Source organism: Lissotriton helveticus, chromosome 2_1, assembly GCF_964261635.1.
Source record: "Lissotriton helveticus chromosome 2_1, aLisHel1.1, whole genome shotgun sequence".
NCBI classification, from domain to species: domain Eukaryota; kingdom Metazoa; phylum Chordata; class Amphibia; order Caudata; family Salamandridae; genus Lissotriton; species Lissotriton helveticus.
Genome location: NC_136059.1, coordinates 1,497,135,196 through 1,497,158,582, shown reverse-complemented (window position 1 = coordinate 1,497,158,582; position 23,387 = coordinate 1,497,135,196). Strand labels below are relative to the sequence as shown.

Here is a 23,387-nt window from a genome sequence, read left to right as displayed (position 1 = left end):
CAGGATGACGAGACAGCGTTGACTTGCTTGGTCATCGTGAGGGAGGAGTCCAGGATGAAGCCCAGGTTGCGTGCGTGGTCCGTTGGCTTGGGTGCGGTGCCTAGGGCAGGGGGGCACCAGGAGTCATCCCAGGCAGAGGGAGATGGTCCGAGGATGAGGACTTCTGTCTTGTCTGAGTACAGTTTCAGACGGCTGATCTTCATCCATTCCGCTACGTCTTTCATTCCTTCCTGGAGGTTGGCTTTGGCGGTGGCGGGGTCGTTAGTGAGGGAGAGGATCAGCTGGGTGTCATCGGCGTAGGAGATGATGTTGAGGTTGTGTTGGCGTGCGATGGTTGCGAGAGGGCTCATGTAGACGTTGAAGAGGGTGGTGCTGAGTGAGGATCCTTGCGGAACGCCGCAGATGACTTCTGTGGCCGTGGATCGAAACGGGGGTAGGCGGACTCTCTGGGTTCTTCCGTCGAGAAACGAGATGATCCACTCCAGGGCCTCTCCTTGGATTCCGGTGTTGCTGAGGCGTTGTATCAGGGTGCGGTGGAATACGGTGTCGAAGGCTGCTGAGAGGTCCAGGTGGATGAGGGCAGCAGTTTCCCCGTTGTCGAGCAGGGACCTGATGTCATCGGTGGCTGCTATGAGGGCGGTCTCGGTGCTGTGGTTTGCTCGGAAACCGGACTGTGAGGGGTCGAGGGATCCGTTGGTCTCGAGGAAGGCGGAGAGTTGTCTGTTGACGGTCTTCTCGATGACTTTGGCTGGAAAGGGGAGGAGCGAGATGGGACGGAAGTTCTTGAGGTCCGTGGGGTCCGCGGTGGGTTTCTTGAGGAGGGTGCTCAGCTCGGCATGTTTCCAACTCTCCGGGAAGGTGGTGGATGCGAAGGAGCAGTTGATGATGTTCCGGAGTTGGAGTGCGATGATGGAGTCGGCTTTGTTGAAGACATGGTGTGGGCAGGGGTCGGTAGGGGAGCTGGAGTGGATGGTGTTCATCAGGCGGGTGGTGTCTTCGGTGCTGACCGGGGTCCAGGTGCAGAGGGTGGTGGTGGGGGGCGCTGGTTCGGTGGTTGGGTGCGTGGTCAGCGCGCCGAAGCTGTTGTGTATGTCGGCGATCTTGCGGTGGAAGAACGAGGCGAGTGAGTCGCAGAGGTCTTGCGAGGGTGTGATGTCGTTGTTGCAGGCGCTGGGGTTGGAGAGCTCTTTAACGATGCTGAAGAGTTCCTTGCTGTTGTCGGTGTTGTTGTCCAGTCGTTCTTCGAATGTTGTGTTCTTGGTGGTGCGGATCAGCTGGTGGTGTTTGCGGGTGGCGTTCTTGAGGGCGGTCATGTGTTCTGCTGTCTGGTCGTGGCGCCAGGCTTTCTCGAGGGTGCAGCAGGTTTTCTTGGAGTTTATGAGGTCGTTGGTAAACCATGAGGCTTTCCTGCTGCCGGGTCTGCTGGGAGGACTCTTCAGTGGTGCGAGTTCGTCAGCGCAGTTGGTGAGCCACTGTGGGAGGTTGCGGGCTGCTTCATTGGGGTCTGTCATGTTGGTGGGTGGGTTCTGGCTGAGGGCAGTGGTGAGCTGGTCGGCGGTGATCTTGCTCCAGCTTCTGCGAGGAACCTGTTGCGGGTAGTGGGGGGTCGTTGTTCTCCTGAAGTTGAAGTGGATGCAGCTGTGATCTGTCCAGTGTAGTCCGGTTGAGTGGCTGAAGGAGATGTGCTTGCTGGAGGAGAAGATGGGGTCAAGCGTGTGGCCGGCGTAATGGGTGAGGGTGTTCACCAGTTGCTTGAGTCCGAGGTTGGCGAGGTTGTCCAGCAGGGCGGCGGTGTTGCAGTCCTTGTTGTTCTCCAGGTAGAAGTTGAGGTCCCCTAGGAGGATGTAGTCTGTGGAGGTTAGGGCGTGCGGACTGACGAAGTCTGCGATGGCTTCGCTGAATTGTGTGCGTGGTCCCGGGGGTCTGTAGATGAGGATGCTCTTGTGGTCGGTGTGTATCTGGAAGTGAAGGTGCTCGGCGGCGGTGAGGGTGTCTTTGGAGGTGGTCGTGATGCGGATGGTGTTCCTGTGGACGATGGCGATGCCTACTCCGGTTTGGTTGATGCGGTACCTCCGGGTGATCTTGTAGCCCTCCGGGATGGCTATGGCAATGTCAGGGGCTGAGGAGGCGTACATCCAGGTTTCGGTGAGGAAGGCGACGTCTGGTGATGTTGTGTCGAGGAGGTTCCAGAGTTCGACGGCGTGCCTGTGGACGGAGCGGGTGTTGAGCAGGATGCACTTGAGGTGGTTGTTGCTGGTGCTCAGTTTGGCGGTTGAGGTGCAGGTTCGGAGGCAGGTGAATTTGCAGGCTTGGCAGGTGAAGGGTCCGTGGGTGCGTTTCGGGGTGGCTCCGTAGAAGGCGGGGTTCCGGCCGGCGTTGAGTGCGTGGAGGGTGGCGGCGTTTTAAGTTAGTCGGTTGCGCTGGCATCGTGGGGGACAATGGGGTAATGGCGCTGGGCGCGGTCCCGGCGCGGATGGGCGTAGACGGGCTTGCCTATGGCGTGCCTTCGGCACACAATCGGCACGCCCGCTGCGCGTGATCACTGCGTGTACGCAAGGGCTCCGCCATAAATGGCGAAGTGGGAGGGAGGAGCAGCTGGGAGGCGGGAGCGGGGCGGCGAATGGGGAGGGTTACAGAAAACAAAGGGGCGGGGCCGCAGGGGAGCAGCGGCGGGGAGCGGGGGGGAGAGCGGGAAGACAGAGGCGAGGGGGCAGTAACAACGCAAAATACCAATCACGGGCAGCAGAAAAAGTACAACAATAAGAAACAGGCACAGCACAATAACAAACCAATAATCCTCAACTGCAGGAGCAGCGGCGAAACACGGGCAGCGCAGACAAGGATTACCGGACCCAGAATCCTCTGCTGCGGGCAGCGGCGAACTTGTGGCGGTAGCGGGGGACCTTGGGCACACTCACGGGGGTCTGCGCAGTGTGTGGAGCGACCGGCCCTTAAGCAGGGTCAGGGGTCACAGCTCACCACTGCGTGGGCTCCCCCATAAGTGGTCAAGTGGGAGGGAGGAGCAGCTGGGAGGCGGGAGCGGGACGGCGAATGGGGAGGGTTACAGAAAACAAAGGGGCGGGCCGCAGGGGAGCAGCGGCAGGAAGCGGGGGGAAGAGCGGGAAGACAGGCGAGGGGTCAGTAACAACGCAAAATAACAGTCACGGGCAGCAGAAAAAGTACAACAATAAGAAACAGGCACAGCACAATAACAAACCAATAATCCTCAGCTGCAGGAGCAGCGGCGAATCACGGGCACCACAGACAAGGACTACCGGACCCAGAATCCTCTGCTGCGGGCAGCGGCGAACTCGTGGCGGTAGCGGTGGTCCGCGCAGTGTGTGGATCGACCGCCCTTAAGCAGGGTCAGGGGTCACTGCTTAAGGGTTAAACTGCGGACAGGCCATCAGCACTCTAGAGGCTCAGGTTGAGAGATGGCTGCAATTGCCCTTGTAGTTATTGGGACGAGTGGCTATTCTAAAGATGGTGGCACTTCCCAAATTCTTGTATCTATTTAATAATATCCCCATTTTCCTCACGGAGGTTTTTTTTCAGACACTACACACCCACCTTACACGTTTGGTCTGGGGAGGGAAACAGCCACATGTTGGCCTGTGCTCACACTGCCATACAACAGAGGGGGGTATGGGATACCATATCTACAACTGTATTACCTGGTGGCCCAAAGCTGTTATGTGCACGCATGGTTTCACCCTGATGCCAGGATACCCTATCTTCGGCATAAAGCTGACTTTGTACTGCCGGAGCAGCTGTCCACAGTTCCGCCCAGGGGAATCCCTAGGGACCCCTAGGACATACAAACTGTGTCCACTATGAGCTGGGCATGGGAGAAGCTAAGACGGCTGTCTGGCACCACACCACTATACTCTTCTGCCCTTCTCCCGAACACCCACTGGATCCCTGTATCGGGTGAACGACTAGTGCAGCGCACCTTGACCACATTCGATATTCCCAAATTGGGAGACCTATATCCAGAGGGCTACACCTGTTCACTAGAGGATGATATACGCTACCAAGATAGTAGCGTCATGGATAGGTTTGTCCTGGGGTGCATTCGGTCCGCTTTACGTGCCATACTGCCTAATTTCCTGATCAAACCAGAGTAATTTATCCCACTCACGGTGATAATTGAGAACACAAAGGGGTTGCATTTAATTTCTAAATTGTACAAAGCTTGTGCTAACATGAGGCCTGTCAGTGACGACAAGGTCCGCAGTGATTGGGAAATAGACCCGGGCCGCCCAATAACTGATGAACAGTGGGGCAAGTGTTGTGTAGTCACTAAAGAAGTCTCACTTAACAGTAAGCACAAACTGCTTCATTTAAAATGTTTACGCTGCCTATACTTCACCCCTATAAAGCGCATAGGATAGATCCATCCAGACCACACACTTGCCTGAAATGCGCTGCACCCCAAGCTGATGTCGCACATCTTGCATGGACATGTCCTCAGCGACAGACTTACTGGAAACACATCCACTACACTTTGGGGAAAATTATTAACTTGCCCTTCATCTCAACTCCGAAAGTGTCCTCATTGGGATACATGGTAAACTTCCCCAAGGGGGTAAGGTGGTTTGCTTTGTAAGGTCTGCTTCTGACAAAAAGGGAATTTGCAATTCATTGGGGCAGGAGGCCTGCTCCTAAAGTGCAGAGTTGGCTGAGTAGTCTGGCCTATTGTAATATAAATACCAAGATGTATGCCAGCATAATGCCCAGCTCTTCTCATCCTGAAAACATATGGGGCCCATATTTTTCCTATGTAGAGGATTTAAGGCAACGCTCCAACTCTCAGCTGGAAGATGGAATCGTCCTGGAGGGAGTGGGGTGACAAATCTAAATATGTTGAACTTACATAGTGCCAAACACCATTTACAAATCATTGTACACCCCAAACAACAGAGGCTTTGATTCTTGGTGGGAGTATTGTAATGCTGAGGAACAGGGGGGTTGGGTTCTGGGGAGGGCCCAGGTTAGCTGAAGTTATACCATCATTGTATTCATCGTACTGGCCTTGCCATGCATAGCACCTATTGGAAATCCACATTGTATACGCTGATTATGCGACAGTGTCATGTAACCACTTGTGAACAGATTTGCATGCATGTATCTTTTGTAACAACGTAAACTGGAAAAATAACGTTATTTAAAAAAAATATATGTCACAGGATTGATAATTTTTCTATAGAGTACGGCCCAACAAAACTTAGTTGGAATTTACGATCACCTTTCAGCTTTAAGTTTTTTGTACTGAGCCAGACAATATCTCCAATCTGGAAAGTGGGTTATTTGTTTTTTTTTCTTTTCTTTTCTTGTCAGCCAAAAATGTATAACAATCTTTTGCATGGGTTAAATCTTGTTCTGTTGATTGATGAACGTTGACCAAGTGCTGGGCAATATCTTTCACTGCTGGTACATCTTTATTTCCACATTCAACCAAAAAGTTAGGATGTCAAGCACAATTGATTCAAAAAGGTAAGTAGTCAGTAGATTTTTTGTTTTGCATTGTTATGAGCAAATTCTGCAGTCCACTGATATTCTGGCCAGTCCCCTTCCCGATCTAACCAAAAAAATCCTACAGTATTGTTCTGACTCTTGATTGGTCCTCTGAGTTTTCCCATCAGTCTCTGGGTGGAAACTAGTTGAGTATCAGGTCCCTATACATAGCCCACTAGTGAAAGCTCTCCAAAATTTGGATACAAACTGAGAGCCCCTGTCAGTGACAATAATCTTGAGTATGCCATGAATTTGAATTATGTGTTGATTGAAATGCTGTGTCAATTGTTTAGTTATGGGAATACCTCTTAAGGCAACAAAATGTGCCATTTTAGTGAAGGTGTCTAAACAAACAAGGACTGTGTTATATCCTTGACTAGAAGGTAGGTGTACTATGAGATCTAATGACACGGTGTGCCAAGGGTATGGTGGAGTGACCAAGGGTTGTAATAGCCACTTGGGGGCCTTTCTTTATGATTTACCCTGAGCACAAATCTCACAACCAGTCACATACCGGCAAATGTCCTTGTTAATTTGCAGCCACCAAAACTTTCATTTAATCAGTTCTTCAGTTTTTAAGATTCATTTATGCCCTGACAAAGGACTGTCATGGCATTCATATAATGATTGTGTCTGTAGTTCTTCAGTGGGTAAATATACAGCTCCATCTTAATGAGGTAGTTGGTCTCGTACTTCTTTTTTTGGAACTTGATTTGCCCATTCCTTCATCACTTTAGAATTCAAAGATTGAATGATTTGTTCCTCAAAGGTCTCTTTGGAGACTGCACCTACAATCTTTTCTGGAATAATTATCTTCTGATGTTCAATTGAGTTTTTATGAATCTCTGCATCCAATCTTAATAAAGCATCAGCTTTTCCATTGTTATAAGTGATTATGAAAAAAAAAATCAGCAAAGTTCAGTGACTATCTGGGTTGTCTGGGTGTTAAAGTTCTAGATGATCTTAAAAACGTAGAATACCTATGTTCGTCGAATACTGTTACAGTATGTTTTGCTTCCATTAAATAGAGCCTCTCTCTTGAAGACATCCTTAATAGCTAGTAGTTCTTTTCCAGTTATTGTATAGTTTACTTCTGCTGGATATAATTTTCAGGAGTGGTAAGCCACAGGGCGCAATTTTCATGTAACCTTGTGCCTTTGTGACAGGATCCCTCCAATGGCCAATTCGGATGTATCAGTCTGTAGACAGAACAGTTCAGAGGGATCAGCATGAAGTTGAACTGGGGCTTAGGAGAAACTCGTCTTCAGGGAGTTGAAGGTTTCTTCTGACCCTTTGAAATTCACTCCTTTCTTCAACAATTGCTTAAAAGGAATAATCTTTCGAGAGAATTTATGGATAAATCTCCAATAGAAATTAGCAAAGCCAAAGAAACTTTGGACTTTACTGTTGTTGGTGATTTCCAATCTGCGACAACCTTCACCTTGTGCTCATCCATGGTTATACCTCCAGTTTTGCGTATTCTGTGTTCTTGATTATACCTGAAGGAGAGAGTACAAATCCTAGAAATTCTACCATAGTAGTATTGAAAGTGCATTTCTCCAGGTTTGCCTATAATGTGTTCTCTCTTAAACTTTGAAGAACTGTTCTTACTTGCTCCTGATGTTCTTCCTCAGTAGCTGAGTAAATTAAAATATCACATATGTAGACAATTGCTAATTTATCTTTGAAGTCACTTAGGAAATCATTAATGAAATGCTGGTAAGCAGCAGGGGCTTTACATAGCCCATACAGCATTACTTGGTTCTCAAACAAGCCACAGTTTATCCTGAATGCCCTTTTCGATTTGTTCTCTTCGCAGAGTCCAATCTGCTGATAGACACCTCTAAGATCTAGTTTGGTATAAATTTGTGCCCCTTTCATTTGAGCTAAAAACTCAGAGATAAGATCCAACAGTGTGATTTTTAATTGCGAGTTGATTGATTGCACTATTTTCTATGCAGGGTCTTAGTTCACCCCCTTTCTTTGGAACGAAGGAAAGTGGCGGTGAAACTGGAGACTGAGATGACCTGATACATCTGTTTTCTAAGTATTTTTTAAGATATTGTTATAGATGTTGGTATTCCTTTTCTGTCACTGCATAGATTCGACAACAGGGTAGTAAATTCGAGCCGGGTTCAAACTCGATGTTGCAGTCATATGACCTATGTGGGGTACATTTTTTGCGACTCCACTTGATAAAATACATTTGTATCTCTTCACTGATCAATGAACTCATTAGTTTGTATCACACAAATTGAAATGCCACTTTCACAAAGCTGGATTGCTGTATTTGAATCTTGATGCTTTTCAATTTTTGCAAAACAATTTCCCAGGTAATATTCAGAATTAATTTGAATCGTCCTTGCACTCCAATTTAAAGAGGGATTGTGTTCTGTTATCCAGAGGAGTCCCAATATGAGTTGAAACTGTGGAGCATCTATTAAATTAAACTGCAACTTTCTGATGTACTTCTAAGGATAGTAATTGCACTGGTTAAGTGTGACTTCAAATTGATCCCGATGTATGTTTGGTGCCAACTACAGCTCTGACAGCTTTGCTTTTATTTTTCCTGATCGCCTTTATTCAAATGTGATCTCCAAACATCAGGTCACAAAAGTTCCATTTAGGCCCTGAGTCAATCATCACTGATACAAAAATGTGTCAAAATGTCAATGTCACTCAAGGACTAACTGAGGTGAAGATGTTTGCAATGTATTGACCCCCAGATTCTCCGTTTTAGTTTCACCAGTCCAACTTCCTTTACTGGTGGTGCTTTGAGTTTTTCTTCATCTGCACCTTAGGTTTTCTTGGCCATGTCATTACAAAGTGTCCAATAGCTCCACAGTAGAGGCACAATTTATTTTGTGTTCTTGTCTTTAGCTAGTGGACCTCTAATGGTGCCTATTTGCATTAGTTCTATTCCTGACTGACCTCCAAAGGTTCTTGCAGATTCTGATTTAATTCTATCGAATCTAGGCAAAATGGGTCAGAATTCTTATTTCTTCTCTCCTTTTCTTTCATTCTGCCGAAAATCTTTCTCCAACACCAAATGAACCAATGCTGAGATCTCCATCGTCCGCTTAGGAAATTTTGCCAAAGCTTCCTTCAGTTTGCCTTTTAAGCCTCATTAGAAGAAGACAGCTGTTTTTTTTCCTCCGGTCAATCAGTTTCTACTAATTTGTTCAATTGAGCCAGATAAGTAACCAACTCTCAATGTTCTTGTCTAAACTCCAATAGCTCATTGTTGGTTGCTTGTGATGCCTTCCTTCTATCAAATATCTGGAGAAATTCTTTTTTGAATTCCTCAAAGTCAAATAAAATCACATCATCCTTTGTTACTAGAGGCATGGACCAAGATACTGCTTCACCACTAAGATAGGATAAAATAAATGATACTCGAGACTGTTCATCAGGAAAACATAGATTGTAGGGAATAGTGTGGCGGACAAAGTTGATTTTTTTGATGATCTCCACTAAAACGCTCTGGGGGGTCTATTGGGATAATGAATTAATGATTTGAGTAGGTGTGGAAGATATAGAGCTTGTGGTAGGACTGGAGGATTTTGATTTAGGGCTTTTTAAACTAGCTCCTGACACTATCTCACTCACCCAAGAGGCTAAATCTGTGTTTTCTCTTCTAGAGCTTACTGTTTCATATTGAAGGGTTTGTTATCCTCCCTCATGGCTAATAACTCCTTTTGGAAACACCCTTTGATCTCTCCCAAACTTTTTAGGTCTAGACATTCAGCTTTTCTGCTCAGGAGCAAGTAACTACATTGGCACTTCACTCTGTCAGGACCTTCTAGTAGTTGACACACTTGCACTGGAGCAGAACAACAACAGTTCCCAATATCTCTCATGGAACACCAGCAGCGGTGTAGATAATGAGTACCAAGCACAGTGGCGTTCCAAGGGGGCAAAGGGATATGGAGTAAAGAAGAGACGTCTGTCAACTGTGGTTTGCTCTCCAATAGGTCTTTTCTCTCTTCTGTCTAGCGTTCTATAGTATTAACTTTCCTTTGTGATGTGGAAACTGCAAGAGAATATAAGCAGATCATGCATTACCCTGCTCTACCCCTGATTAACTATTATCCTACTATTATTTTCATTTTACTTTAAAAACATACCCATACAGTTTAAGGCTATTGCTCCTCTGCTATGCTGTAAAACAGTAATTTCTTATCTTGCTAGTATTAAGCATGCATTGTATCAATCATTTACAAGTTATTTACATTTCCAAAAATCTATAGTAATGCAATTAAATATTAGTAATCTTTCTTCTTTCAGGAAATTTCATTGATTACTTTCAGGATGTGGTGAAAGGGAAAAGACAGATGGGGAGGCGTGTGGAAGGTAATTGTTTTCTTTTTTAACTCGACAACTTGAATACTTGTTTTTTCAGTTCCTTTTCATTTTCTATTATTTAATGTCGCTCCACAAAAAAGAAAATCACAGGTAAGTAGTATTGCATTTCTTCCTATCCATTTATTTCTCAGCAAGAATGTTTATTTAACATAAATTCGCCAAGTCAGGATTAAGCTTTATGTTGAAACACTATCTTCCACAGCATTTCAACATTCTTTGCTCTATGGCCTCCTGATGTAATTTAACCCCTTTGGTGCTAAGGCAATTCGAGCTGTAAGTCTCTAATTTCCATTGAAATGAACGGTCAGCTCGACTGCAGTGCATGACGAGCTGACCTTTTCATGAGCATGGAAGGGGTTAAGGAGAGCAGCATGCAGGCTCAGGGCAAGAAACACAAATCACTCAGCAAGGCACTTTCAGAAATGAAACATTACTCAGAAAATGAACTGTCTCCTCACGAGAAAGTTAGAGAAGAAACAAAACGATGAAACCAAGACTCTTCTACCCTCATTAAACTTCTGTGATAGAGAGCTTAGACTAAGGCTGCTTCTTCAGGAATTTCTTCAGCTGAAGTGCGTGTTCATAACTTAGCGCTTTAAATTCCATTTTTGGCTGTGGGGGGAAACATCTAGCGCTGCAGGGAAAGCTGAGCTGGTACACATGTTGAGCTTTCAGCACTGCCAGCTCATTCTCCAATCATTGATCCGAGTGATCTTTTGCCACCTTGTGTTACCTTTACTGGTGGATACACTGGTCAGTATTGAGTGGTTTGCAGGAATCCTCCTAAAGAGCCTGATAATCAGTCCCACCTATTATTATTAATGGTTCAGGGGGAACAGAGGTTTTCAAACCTGGTTCAATGGTTTTAATAGGGAAACATGAATAACTTGGAACATTTAAGTCAGTCAGTCAAAGTACTTTATTCAGTCATTACCACCATCAAAGTACATTTTAGTGTTCTCTGGGCTTGTCAAACAATATGTCACAGGATTGATAATTTTTTCTATAGAGTATGGTCTAACAAAACGTGGTTGGAACTTGTGATCACCTTTTGACTTTGAGTTTTTTGTGCTGAGTCCGATCTTATGTCCTATCTGGAAAGTTGGTTCTTTGTTTCTTTTCTTGTCATCACAATAATTATGACTATCTTTTGCGTGTGTTAGATTTTGTATAACTGGTATCTTTATATTTCCGCATTAGACATCTCGGCCATAATTCATATAAAAGGGTAAGTAGCCAGTGGAAGCATTTTCTGCATTGTTATGAGCAAATTCTGCTGTCCGCAGATATTCCGATCAATCCCCTATCCTGATCTAACAAAAACAGCCTAAGGTATTGTACTAACTCTTGATTTGGTCCTCTCAGTTTGCCCATCAATCTTTGAGTGGAAACTAGTTCAGTATCGGGACTCTATTCATAGCTTACTAGTAAAGGCTTTCCAGAAGTTAGATGAAAACTGAGTGCCCCTATCACTGATAATTATCTTGGGTATGCCATAAATTTAAATTATGTGTTGATTGAAATGCTGGGTCAAATGTTCATCTCTGGAAATACCTTTTAAGGCAAAAAATTTGTCATTTTAGTGTAGGTTTCTACACCAACAAGAATGTGTTTTATCCTTGACTCAAAGGTAAATTTGTTATGAGATTGAGCGACACAGTGTGCTAAGGGTATGGTGGAGTTGGTAAGGGTTGTAATAGCCCCTTGGGGACCTATCTTTCTGATTTTCCTGAGCACAGATTGTAGCAGGGATCCTGTTCTCCTACAAAACTGTGCATATAGACTTGGAACCTTAGTAAGTTAGGGTGTGCCAAAACTCACCTTAGTACCCAAAATCCCCTTACCTGACAAGCTGCAGTGTCTTATTGGTCATTACAAACTCCCAATATTTACACAAACCAGAACATGAACTTAGATTACCTCAGGTAACATGGAACACATGAACACTCTTTCGTTATACAATCATTTCAATTCAAAACAAGGAGTAAATGAGGACGCAAGCATATTTGAAATGTTTATTTACTAATGCAGGGTTCTCAAGCGCAGTATCTTAGATAATACCAGCAAACATATTATAAGAAGCAATATCATCAGCATAGTTACTAGTCCATAGAATGTGAAAGGTGACAACATGCTAAAATGCTGAATTGAATCGGGTTTAACAACACCTAATTCTCACTCTCCCTAACTAGCTTATTATATTATATCTAAGAAGGTCTCATTGGGTTTTAGCAGGGCGCCCCCATACCTCAAGATCCTAGTGGTAAGGGATCACATCATCTTCCACCAGCTCGCTGCATGCGAAGCACCATCAAGTGTGTGTGTGGGTGCTCTGCGTGAAGCAATATATGAAACGTGCCTAAAGCCAGGATTTGGCTGCCTCTGCATGTATGTTATGTCTAGGAAGGTGCGAAGATCAGACCTCACAACAACCACTGTGTCGAGTTATCCTTGAAGGCTTCAGCACTCACTGTACAGACACAGTTCACTAAGCAAAGCTGATATCAGAGTAATAACATATTATTCTCGTGTGAATCAAAGCGCTCTACTAGGCTCAGAGCTAAAACAACAGTTTATGAGTCGTGTGCAAAAGCAGCAGAAAGGAAAAATAGCGTTTAAACTTCTAATAAGCTCATGCTAACTTAACACAGCATATAGGCAAAGCGTATCTATATGACATCCCCCCATGATCTGAGCATGGATAAGACAAGATAAGATAAGGGGCTCATTTTTGAAGTGCAGAGTTCAAGAATGTTAGTCAGTTCAAATTGAGAAAGTGAGAAAAAAATAATTATGTCACTCAAAAAACCAAAATCGCACAATCTGGACAATTTGAGCAAAGTCAATAGGTCATGGACACGAACATTTTAATTATAATTCCCCCCAAAAAATTGGAAGAAAATCAACTTCATCAAAGTCAATAGGCCTGGGACATGAAAATGTAGTCATAATTTTTTTTAAAAATCGAAAAAAATAGTTCAATGTCAGCAAAGGGCTCCATTGGTTTTTGCCCAAGACTGAATATGCAAAATAAGCAGCAATAGCTTCCAAAAGGAAGTCACTGTTATCGTCCGAAAACAATTCAGCCATCCAGTCTAATAGCGGGAAAGAACATTCATGCACTTCAATTACCGGAGCCTCTAGCTCCATCAGAGGACAACTTGGTGTGTTCCCAATAAAGCTATGTGCCAAGAAATCTTGCGCCGCTGCAAATATATTCCAACGACCCAGTACTCCATGCATCACTGCCAAGGCCATAATCCTTTTTTCGGAACAAAACAACTCGTGAGCAACTAAGGGACTCATGAGATGATTAAAATCCACGTCAGGAGAAACCATCTTGCAGAGACACAAATCCAGGGCCCAATCGAAATCGCAGCTCAGGCAATGAAAAACAGGCTGGACACATGTAAAATAGGAAAATCGAAACAATAATCCATACGCTGCACTCAAGGTCGCGAGCGGCAGCGTGCCATAGTATTCAAGCATCCTGTTGTGAAACAGGGCCAGGCGGGACTGTGCGTCTTAAAACACAGGACGGGCATCCATTTTTAATAAAATAAAATATCACCAGAATGCCTGCAGCCAACGCCAGTAATACAGGAAACCCACCAAACAAGCTCGAACAGATTGAATGGGAGAAAGCAGGAAGGACTCCAAATATCTTTTCAAATGAAGTCAAAAGACCACTGCTAACTATTTTAAAAAAATGAGCGAGGCCCGAAGTGGAGGACGCGTTAAAAATTGTATGAATCAGTTCACTGAAATGCAACGGTAGGTCAGTATTCAATAACGTTTGCACCTCTATGTGAAGGACAAATGTGTCACGAGCTGAAGTCAAGGCAACCTCTTTTTGTGACAATAGGGCTCTTATTCTACTCATTCCATTGAACTCTGCCTTCAAGGTTGGAATTCGCGGCCAGATGGAAACATCCAAGTTCCCATGCGGAGGAGGATACAACACATTTTTACAGCAAACCACACACACGTTCACTCACTGTGACTACATAAGCAATACCTTTTATTAACCCACAACAATCTTCATTATTTAAAAGTAAATAGCTGCCGTTTGCCAGTAAGGTGAAAGTGGGGACGATTGCGGGAACGGGAGTACCTTTCAAAATGCAGGCTAAATTAGGCTGTTCTTGGTTGCAAGAACCGTGCAATTGGATATGTCTACACATTAACGAGTGATCAGGCGTTTCTGTGCACTCTTCACCCTTCAGATCAACTTCCCTCCCTTCTCCAAGGCATCTGCATGTAAAAGGGAGCGACCAGGCTTCATGGAGGTATGAACTGCCAAGTGGTTCGTATCTACCAATGGCAAAATATTTCACATAATTTGTAAATTTAAATAAAGCAAACGGTAACGTAATTAAATTGTGGATAAGCCACGTCGCAGCCGTGTCTTCAGCCACAGAGAAAGATAAAGACTCCAACTTTTCAATGTGTAACATGGAAAAAGATGCATCTCTCATTAAAAGCAAACGCTGCTTGTCAGTCAAATTAAAAGAGGCAAAGAGAGAGGAGACATTCATACAACTCCAAGGCACTTTGCCGGCCTTAAGTGTCTGCAGGGTCCATGCAAACTGCATAATGGAATGCAATTGATTTTGACCATGGTATAACACAGACACTTCACTTTGCACAATGTCAACAACAGATGATACAATATTATCCAATGTATAAATGCGGGAAGAAAGCGTGTTAATGCTATTATCTACAATTGCAAGCACTTTCTCCAAGTTAGCTTGATCAATAACCCTAAGGCGGGTTAGCCGCCTCAATCTGTGATGTTTTCCAGATTTCATTGTAAACCGCATATATCTATCTTTTTGATCTACCACTAGCCGGGCCTTTTATAAAATCATTTAAATCAACATCACCCGTCAGTTTAGATAGATACTGTTTAACTGATGCCAATGTAGAATGTTGGAGCCAATTCTGACATAATTTGCCTATTGAATAAGTGGTGACAGAATGGTCATTCTCAAAACGGGGATCCGTCCTGATTTGTACGAAGCCATCAGCCAAACCCAGAAAACGATGTTGGCACAAATCAGCACTTCTGTGCCACATCAGCCAACCTTTGGGATCCACACTGGAAATGTCAAAGGACGAATTTTGCAATAGAGTTAGCAATTCCTTAATGGAAAATTTGGTAAAATTACCCCAACCCAAGTATTCTTCTAAATCAGGGATGGAGGGAGTATTCAATTTTTTAGAAGAAGCCAATCCAAAGCATGTTGTTTGAGAAATGGTAGAGTTCAAAAATAACATATGATTTGGGATGAGACATGCACGGGGCAAAGCCTCAGTGCCTCGCACCTGCCAACTTTTAGAACCCCAAATTGATTAAAGATCAATTGTTTCCTTCCACAACTCGTAGCCTCCAACAGCCAGCTGGTCTAGGAAGGACTTCGAATACAATAACTTAGTATCGGTAAGTCTAACCTTGGACATGGTTTTTTCTGTCCTTTTAAAATAAAACGATGCGGGATTGGACTGATTAAAGTCGGTAAAATAAGTGTACTTTTTCAAAAATGTACTAGAACTGCCTTGTAGAGGAGCTGGGCAATGCTCCCACTGTGTAAAATTTACAGTATTCCTTCTGGAACTGGTTTTGTGTAAAAAGTGGTTGCCAAAATGTTGGAAGCAAAATAAATCAACATAATTAGCAGAATCTAAATATAAATCTTCAGCATCAAAGGCAGCATAATATTTCAAATCAGATAACAATGCCTCCACGGCCTGAACATCCCAATCATCAGAACATATGTTTTGTTTCACCACATCCCCAATGTTTTCTCTAAGCACATTAGGGACATTAATAACCTCAGTTGGGCCATAGATTTGAAATTTAACAGCATCCCACACAATCCCATCAAGGACAGGCCAAGCAGTGATATTAACAAATGCCCAGTCTCTCTTCAGTCTGTGGGCAGAATGTGAGGAGGAAAGTGGAGCCAATGTTCCATTCAGATGTCGAATGCATGTTCTCTCTTCGACATAGTGTCCATTGACGATTCAGAAAAAATAAAACACAAAACCAATTGACATAAAAAGATAAATTGAAAATAGCACCAGCCAAATATACGTCCAAGTAGGAATTAAAAAATGTTTTTTAAATAAACTTGAATATACTGCAATCCGAGAAGGTTTCCCTGAAGTGTGCGAGACAGTGTCAAATGAAAATCTGGATTCTGTGGCCAAACATGTTTGTAGATCAGGCATCGATAAGTCAGTTGGGTAAGCGTAATCAATTTCATCAATGTTAGTACCAGGCAAAGTACTTAATAAAGGACTGGAAATTGTAGGCATCTCGATGGCCACCTCTGGCTCAGGATTAGAAGCAGTGGCCAAAACAGAATTTCTCACCATCGAAGGACAGGAGACTGCCGGTGCCATGCTAAGAGGAATCGGCCACTCTGTGGATCTTGACATTGTCAATTGAGATAAACCTGTTTTCCTTACGACCTGGAAGTGGTGGTAAAATGACTGTTCTTGTGCCCTTCACTCCAAGCACAGGAACCGGAGCTCGATAGGAGGGACCAAATTCTTTCTTGTTCTCGATCTTTCCCCCGAACCAGTTCTCCAACTTGGGGTAGCCAGCCAACTACCGGGATCTGCAACGCATCATCCGATGTGGAGGGCAAATGTTCCTTTGCAAGATCGTCTCTTATTTTTTGTAGAGCCTGTAAAACATTGCAATGTTCATCTATGTCAAAGGAGGTAGCACTAGCCACCCAGTCTAGACTGTCAAGGGCCGGGACATACATCTTGATACCAAAGAGCATTTCGTATGGGGTCCGCCCACCCAGAGACCTTCTAGGGAGATTATTAAGAGCACGCTGCACGCCATTGAGATGGGCCAGCCAGTTCCTGCCAGTGCCTATAACTCGAGCTGTCAATGATTTCTTTAAGTCACGGTTCATTCGTTCCACTACACTATTACCCTGAGGTCTGTATGGAGACGAAAACTTGACTTGGACCCCCATCGATATCATGGCATCCTTATACGCCTTAGAGGCGAAAGCCGGACCCTGATCTGAATGGAAGGTACCACGGGCAAAAATCCCTACAAAGACGCGCAAATCTCTTATGACAGTCCGTGAATCAGGGCTACGGTGGGGCCAGACCCAGACAAAGCGTGTGCATGAATCAACTGCGACTAAGATATGCTTATATGCAGTATCAGAAGAAAAAGGACCGCAGTGATCTAAATAAACACATCCTAGTGGCTTATTAGATATGTACAACTGTGTCTGTGGCGGACGCGCAGCAGTTGAAGGCTTAATCTGCTGGCAAATGTCACTTTGAAGGACATAATCGCGCGTCTGTTTGTACAGTCCCCGCCACCAGAAACGCTGTTTTAACTGTGATACAGTGGCCGAAACGCCCGCATGCGCAGACGCTACACCTTCATGTGCCACTGTAATCAATGTATTCCTGCGGTCTGAGTTGGGAATCAACCTCTCCCCACCGTCATGAATTTTCACATGAGGAACCTTATCGGGACTTAAGTGGTATGTGTACTTCGAAGGGAACCCCGCAGGATATACACCTCCCTTCTCAGTGGCAGCAACAGCCACCAAGATATCATCATCAATCTTACTTTTGGACCGTGTACCCGCTGCAACTAAATATGTCGATACTGCAGATTTCGCTGCCTCATCAGCAAGCGAGTTGCTAACAGCGTGTACTCCCACGCGATGATGACTCAAAGTGTGAATTACAAACATGAGCGGTAACTGCTCCTTAAGCTCAGCCACTCGGACCCAGATCATTTTTTCTGTTTTATTGTGCTACCCTTGGAATCACGAAAGTCATTTTGAATCCAAACGAACAAGTTTTCATTGTAAGACTGGACACAGTAATAGGAATCACTCACAATAAATGTCATCACACTAGGATCTGCGTACTCCAATGCAAGCATCAGAGCACAAAGCTCTACCAATTGTGCGTTGCAGTCCCCTAGAGTCTGCGTGTGCACGACTCTGGACTTGAACTCATCATTCACCATGGCACCGACCACAATGGCGTAAGCGGAAAAGTAGTTGTGTTTAGAGCAATGCGCAACCTGCGCCGACCCATCAGTGTAAATGATGCAATGGAAATCTTCCAAAGGCCGCATAGCTAAAGGAGCTGGATGAAGGAATTCATACTGTAAGTACTCCTGCGACCGTAAGGAGGTATCAAAAATAAATGTGACATCCGGGGATGTCAACGAAGCAGCCCATTGTATCCACCGAGGGTGCAAAGCTTTTGAATTAGGTACACTGGCTTTCGTATCTGCCTCCAAAGCAGGACATCGGGTAACAACCAACATGCGTTTTCCCTGTGACAGAGCACGTTCCTAAAGAATCGCCATCTGTACAGCCGTCAAAACTTTCTCCACAGTGGAAAATCACATTTCAGCCAAAGTGTACAAGTGTGACTTGTAAGCAATAGGTACAGTGTCTCCTTCGTTAAAAGTCAGGTAAGTGAAACCCACCGTCAAAGGGATGATTCTTATCACCAGGTTGGCGTGGTTGTCACGAGTCAGTAAGAATTTAGAAGCGAGCAGATCAGCCTGCAAAGATTGCAGGATAGCGGAGTGCTCAGGCAGCCAGCATGATTTGGTAAATGTAGGTTGTATCAAGGCATACAATGGCTTGATACGCTGGGCATAATCAGGAATGTATGTTCTCCCGAAGTTCAAAAATCCCAGCAAAGACTGTAATTTTTTCAGAGTTGTCGGAGCACGCAGTTGTGCACATTTCTCCAAGAAGTGAGGAGCCAATCCTCTACCTTCATTGTTGAGCTCGTAGCCCAGGAGCAACACTGTATACTCTGCAATGTGCGATTTAGCAAAGTTGAATTTGTAACCCATATCTGCAAAGCTACAAATTAAGCGGTCGACTCGACACAGATGCTCCCAAAGTTCGTTGTCTGTGAGATAAATGTCATCCACATACGAGCATGCATCTGAGTCAACTCTCTCCAAAAGAGAGACTATGCGGGCAGTAAAAACACCAGGACTATTCTTATAGCCCATAGGTAAACGTCGAAATTGTTTTTGCACACCGCCGCATGTAAAGGAGGTCCATTGGGAACTCAGACCATCCAAATGGTGGGCATAAAAACCGTTGGAAATGTCAAGCGTGGTCTTAAACCGCTTACGCACAAGACTATCCACTAAAGCAGAGCCGTGAGTATTCTGTACTGCACAGGTACGGCAATGCGAGTTCAAATGCCGGTAATCCAATACCAAACGAAATGATCCTTCAGGCTTGGTCACAGTAAAAAGAGGGTTATTCATTGGTGACACAGATGTTTCAATTACACCTTGATATCCTAATTGTTCAAGGATGTCTGCAACGGAAGCCTTCGCTTCACGACTAATGGGATATTGAGGTTGAGGCTGTGGCTGAGACCGCAAAGGAATCTCGTGGTGTGGGGAAAATTTATCCCAACCACAGTGTGTACAGTACAGAGCTGGCGCCAGAGCCTTAGCCCACTCTTCTGCAAAATTCAGTGCATGCTCCTTCGAAACTGTGTGCGCAAAACTGGGGAGGATTACCTCCTCCCCTCCCGGAGCTGCGAGAACAAAAGGTGGGGGCCAGTCAGCCTCCGCTACGAAAATGTCATAAGTAGTCGTAAGATTTTCCTAAAATATCCATTTTATGGTACGCTGTATGTCACCTTCTATCAAAAGGACTATTTAATAAAGTCTGTCAGGGGGAGCAACTCTAGTGTCAGTTGTTTCCACTACAACATAACGGTCAGTCGCTGTCACCTTCAGTAGTGGACGCAGGGCCTCTCGCACTATGGTAATCTCCGCCGCGCTGTCCAGCAAGGTCAGAGCCCATGTCAGATTCCGAAGTCACTATCTGTGGCATATCTCTCTGTTAAAGCGGCGACTTTCTTCTTTTGAAACTGGGGTCTCTGTGATGTAGAGCTGTCCTGCTATCCTGCACCGACTTTCGGGCGGGGCTGGTCGCGTCCTTGCTGGCCACCCCGACCCCTGCCGCCTCCTCCACCACCGGTCGCCGAGGCCGACGAATCCTGAAAAGAACGAGGAGAGCGTTGATCAGAAACCTGAAATCGATCAGGTGATTTAATCTTCGCACGATCGCTCAAGTCATAAACACATTCTGTGGGGGCAGGCAATGGAGACGCAGGACGAGACTCCTGTTTCTGTTGCTGTTGCTTTCCCTGTTTCTGTTTTTTAGGCCAATTTTGCTTTTTGGGCTTGGGCTGGATGTCAGTCTCTGACTTCTGCCCCTGGGGTTGGTTTTTCTCTTTTGTAGAAAAAGCCTTGAGACCCCTACTATTGCGGCCCACGGTTTTATAAGTCGCCACAATAATCCTCGCTAACTGACGGGGTTTCTCTGCATCGGGAAGCGCATGCAAAGCATTGGCCACCTGAAAGTTCACAAGCATCCCCCTTGACATTAGCAAGTATGAGATTGCAAACCACATCAAAGGTGCCACATAGGCGCATACCCAATTCAGCCGCAGTCTCAGGTCCGTGCTCATCCTGAACACGCTTAAGAACCGTTGGCAGGACAGCCATAGACGGAGTGCCGTAACACCTCGCATAGACCTCAGTAGGAGTGATTTCCTTGTTAAGCTCATTTTTCTCCTCCTCAGATAGTTTTAACATTGGCATGTCTTTTAGGTATTCTTCTATCTGTTCCTCAGATGGATCTATATCTTCAGCGTATAACTTTGAGAAGAAGGACTCGAATTATTTTCTAATTTCATCTTCTTCTGTAGTCAAACTTGATTGATCTTGATTTCCTATGATTTTTATTTTGTTTCTTACTAAGTCGGTCTTTAGCTTCCACGCGAGCCATTTCCCACATCCTTCTCCGAATTCATGTTTTGCCATCTTGCTTGCTTCCCATTTAGTTTTTATTCTTTCTTCAAGAATATCACTTAAACCATCTTTCAGTTTTTGCCTATCATTTTGCAGATTTTCTTTCATAACCGGATCCCTTTCTGTTAGTATTTGAGTATCTAGGGCGTCTATACCTTTTTCGATATCCAGTAATTCTTGTTTTAGTTTCTTTGATCTATATGCTCCTAGACTGAGTAGCTTACCCCTAATTACTGCCTTATACGTATCCCATATTATTTGTTTAGATGTTCCTATTTTGTTATTTTCAAAAAAGGCTTCTGTTTCTTCCTGTAGTGCTTGTACTATTGCTTGATCTGAGAACATGGCTCTTTCCACCGTGAATCTTTTGTGTGTATGAGTTGTCTTGATTTGTAATGTTAGCTGTACCGCTGAGTGGTCCGATAGATGGGCTGGAATATGAATTAAGCTTGTTACATTTGTCAGTAGGCTTCTATCAACTAGGAAGAAGTCTATTCTAGACCTGTGTCCCAATCTCTTATTGTGCAATGTGAAAGGTTGGCCCTTATCCCCTTTTTCTCTCCATATATCGATTAATTCTAAATCTCTCTTGTATATGCCAATCCACTCCCTCATTTTAGGTAGATTAGGAGAATTGGAATTTCTTCCTGGGGGAGACCTATCAATTTTAGGATCTAAGATAAGATTGAAGTCGCCTCCTAAAATTACTGGAGTGTTAGCTGTTAGTAATTGTGTATATAGATTCTGTAAGGGTTCTGGGTCATCAAGGTTGGGGCCATAGTATCCTGCTATTGTGTATGCCGTGTTCCCTAGTTTTACTTTTGCTAGTGCCCATCTCCCTTTCCTGTCAACTTCTGAGGATTCTATGCTTGCCTTTAAGGATTTCTTTAGAATAATTATTACGCCTTTAATGTTGCAGCTTTGGTTCGTGCTGATATATGCATCCACCCATCCTATGTTTTTCATTATCTGATCCCATTCTTCTTTCAATAGGTGTGTTTCCTGAAGAATAATAATCTCGCTTTCAGATGTTTTAAGATATTCCAAGATTTTATTCCTTCTGCTTTTAGTTCTCATACCATTAACATTCCAACATAAAATTTTTATGATTCTACCGGTGTCTCCCATTCTCCTTTATAGTTTTTTTTTTTTTTGTTTGTTTTCCTGGCCAGTTTCGGTAACGTAGTACTTGTTTATTGTTTCGCTTTTTTTTTTTTTCTTTCCATTTTCCATTTTTCTTTTCAATATCGAGGATTTATTTTTTTGGTTTTTTTCCCCCATTTTGCTCCCCACCCATTTTTTGTCTTGTGTTTTTTTTACGCTTTTCTGTTTCAATGTTTTGTTCTTACCCTCCCTGGGGAAGCCTCCTTCTTCTTCCTTCCTTGGGGATTTCATCTTATCCCCTTTTCGCTCCTCTTCTTTGGACCTGGAGTATGTATGCGGAAACCAGCGCTTTCGTTCTCTTTGTAATTTTTTTTTTTTTTCCCACTTATTCTACCTTTGTATACATTTGGAGTCCTTTTTTTTTTTCAAATCGTGGATTTTTCCCCTTGAACAGTGTCCTTCATTAAACAGAGCAGATTTTTCACCTCTTCAGGATCTCTAATGTTCCTCATTTTGTTGCGCCACATAATTCTTAAAGAGGGTGGAAATTTCATCTGTACTGTAGCTCCTAGAGCTTGTAACTCCGGCATGAATTTCCCCAGTTCCCATTGTCTGTCTTGAGACGCTTTGGACATATCAGATCTAATTCTGAAAAACCATGAGTCTTTATTGAAATTTCCCTTTTTCAGGGCTTCACCCAAGATTCTTTCTTTTAGTGTATATGTCTTGAAATTTATAAGAATTTTCCTGGGTGTTTTCCTGTCTTTGGGCTTTCCGTAGGGATCTCTATGGACTCTTTGTATGTCTTCTCCTAGCGTCTCAGCTTCACACCACGGGAAATGTTCCACTAGTAACTCCACAATGAATTTTTTAATGTCACTGCCCTCTTTATTTTCAGGAACATTCAAAATTCTTATGTTATTTTTCCTTGCCTGATTTTCAAGAGATTCCATTTTTTCGCTTATAGATTTTCCCTCTTGCCGCAGCGTGTATATTTCTTTTCTGTTACTTTCCACTCTGCTGTTCAATTTTCCCACTTCTCCTTCTATTGCAGTGACTCTCTCTCCTAGGGCGTTCAATTTACAATCCAGCTTTTCACAAACCTCTTGAATCTTATCTTGTTTCGCCTCAGATATGGCGAATTTGTCTCTCATCTCGATCCATATTTTTTCAAGAAAATCGTTGGTTTGACTTATGGGACTTTTGGGACCCGTCGGTCCTTCCTTCTCATTTACTTGTTGCTCTCCCACATTTTCTTTCTCTTTGTTTTTTTCTGTGGCTACATTGTTACTGGTTTGGGTTTTTCCTGCTGTGTCTGTCTCTTCCGTTTCTTCTATTTCTTCTGTCTCTTGTGTTGTAAGTGTGGTAGCTTTGACTATTGCTACGCCTCCTTCAGCCATTTCTTGAAGATCAAAATGAGGTCTAACTTTGTCAATTATTTTGCTTCCTGACCCAGCTTTAGTTACTGATTTTAAAAGGAGATTTGGATTTTTGATTTGTGGGATGTTGTGAGACTCCTTTTGTGAGAGGTGATTTT

The 23,387-nt window shown here is 44.0% G+C and overlaps 1 long non-coding RNA gene across 1 annotated transcript in view; it reads left to right on the top strand.

The window, feature by feature from the left end:
• Positions 1–23,387, top strand: part of LOC144819814 (uncharacterized) — a 44,644-nt gene that overhangs the window by 6,148 nt on the left and 15,109 nt on the right. Inside the window, exon 2 of the long non-coding RNA XR_013607582.1 lies at positions 9,805–9,870. This is a non-coding gene — a long non-coding RNA (uncharacterized LOC144819814). The remainder of the gene's footprint in view (positions 1–9,804; positions 9,871–23,387) is intronic.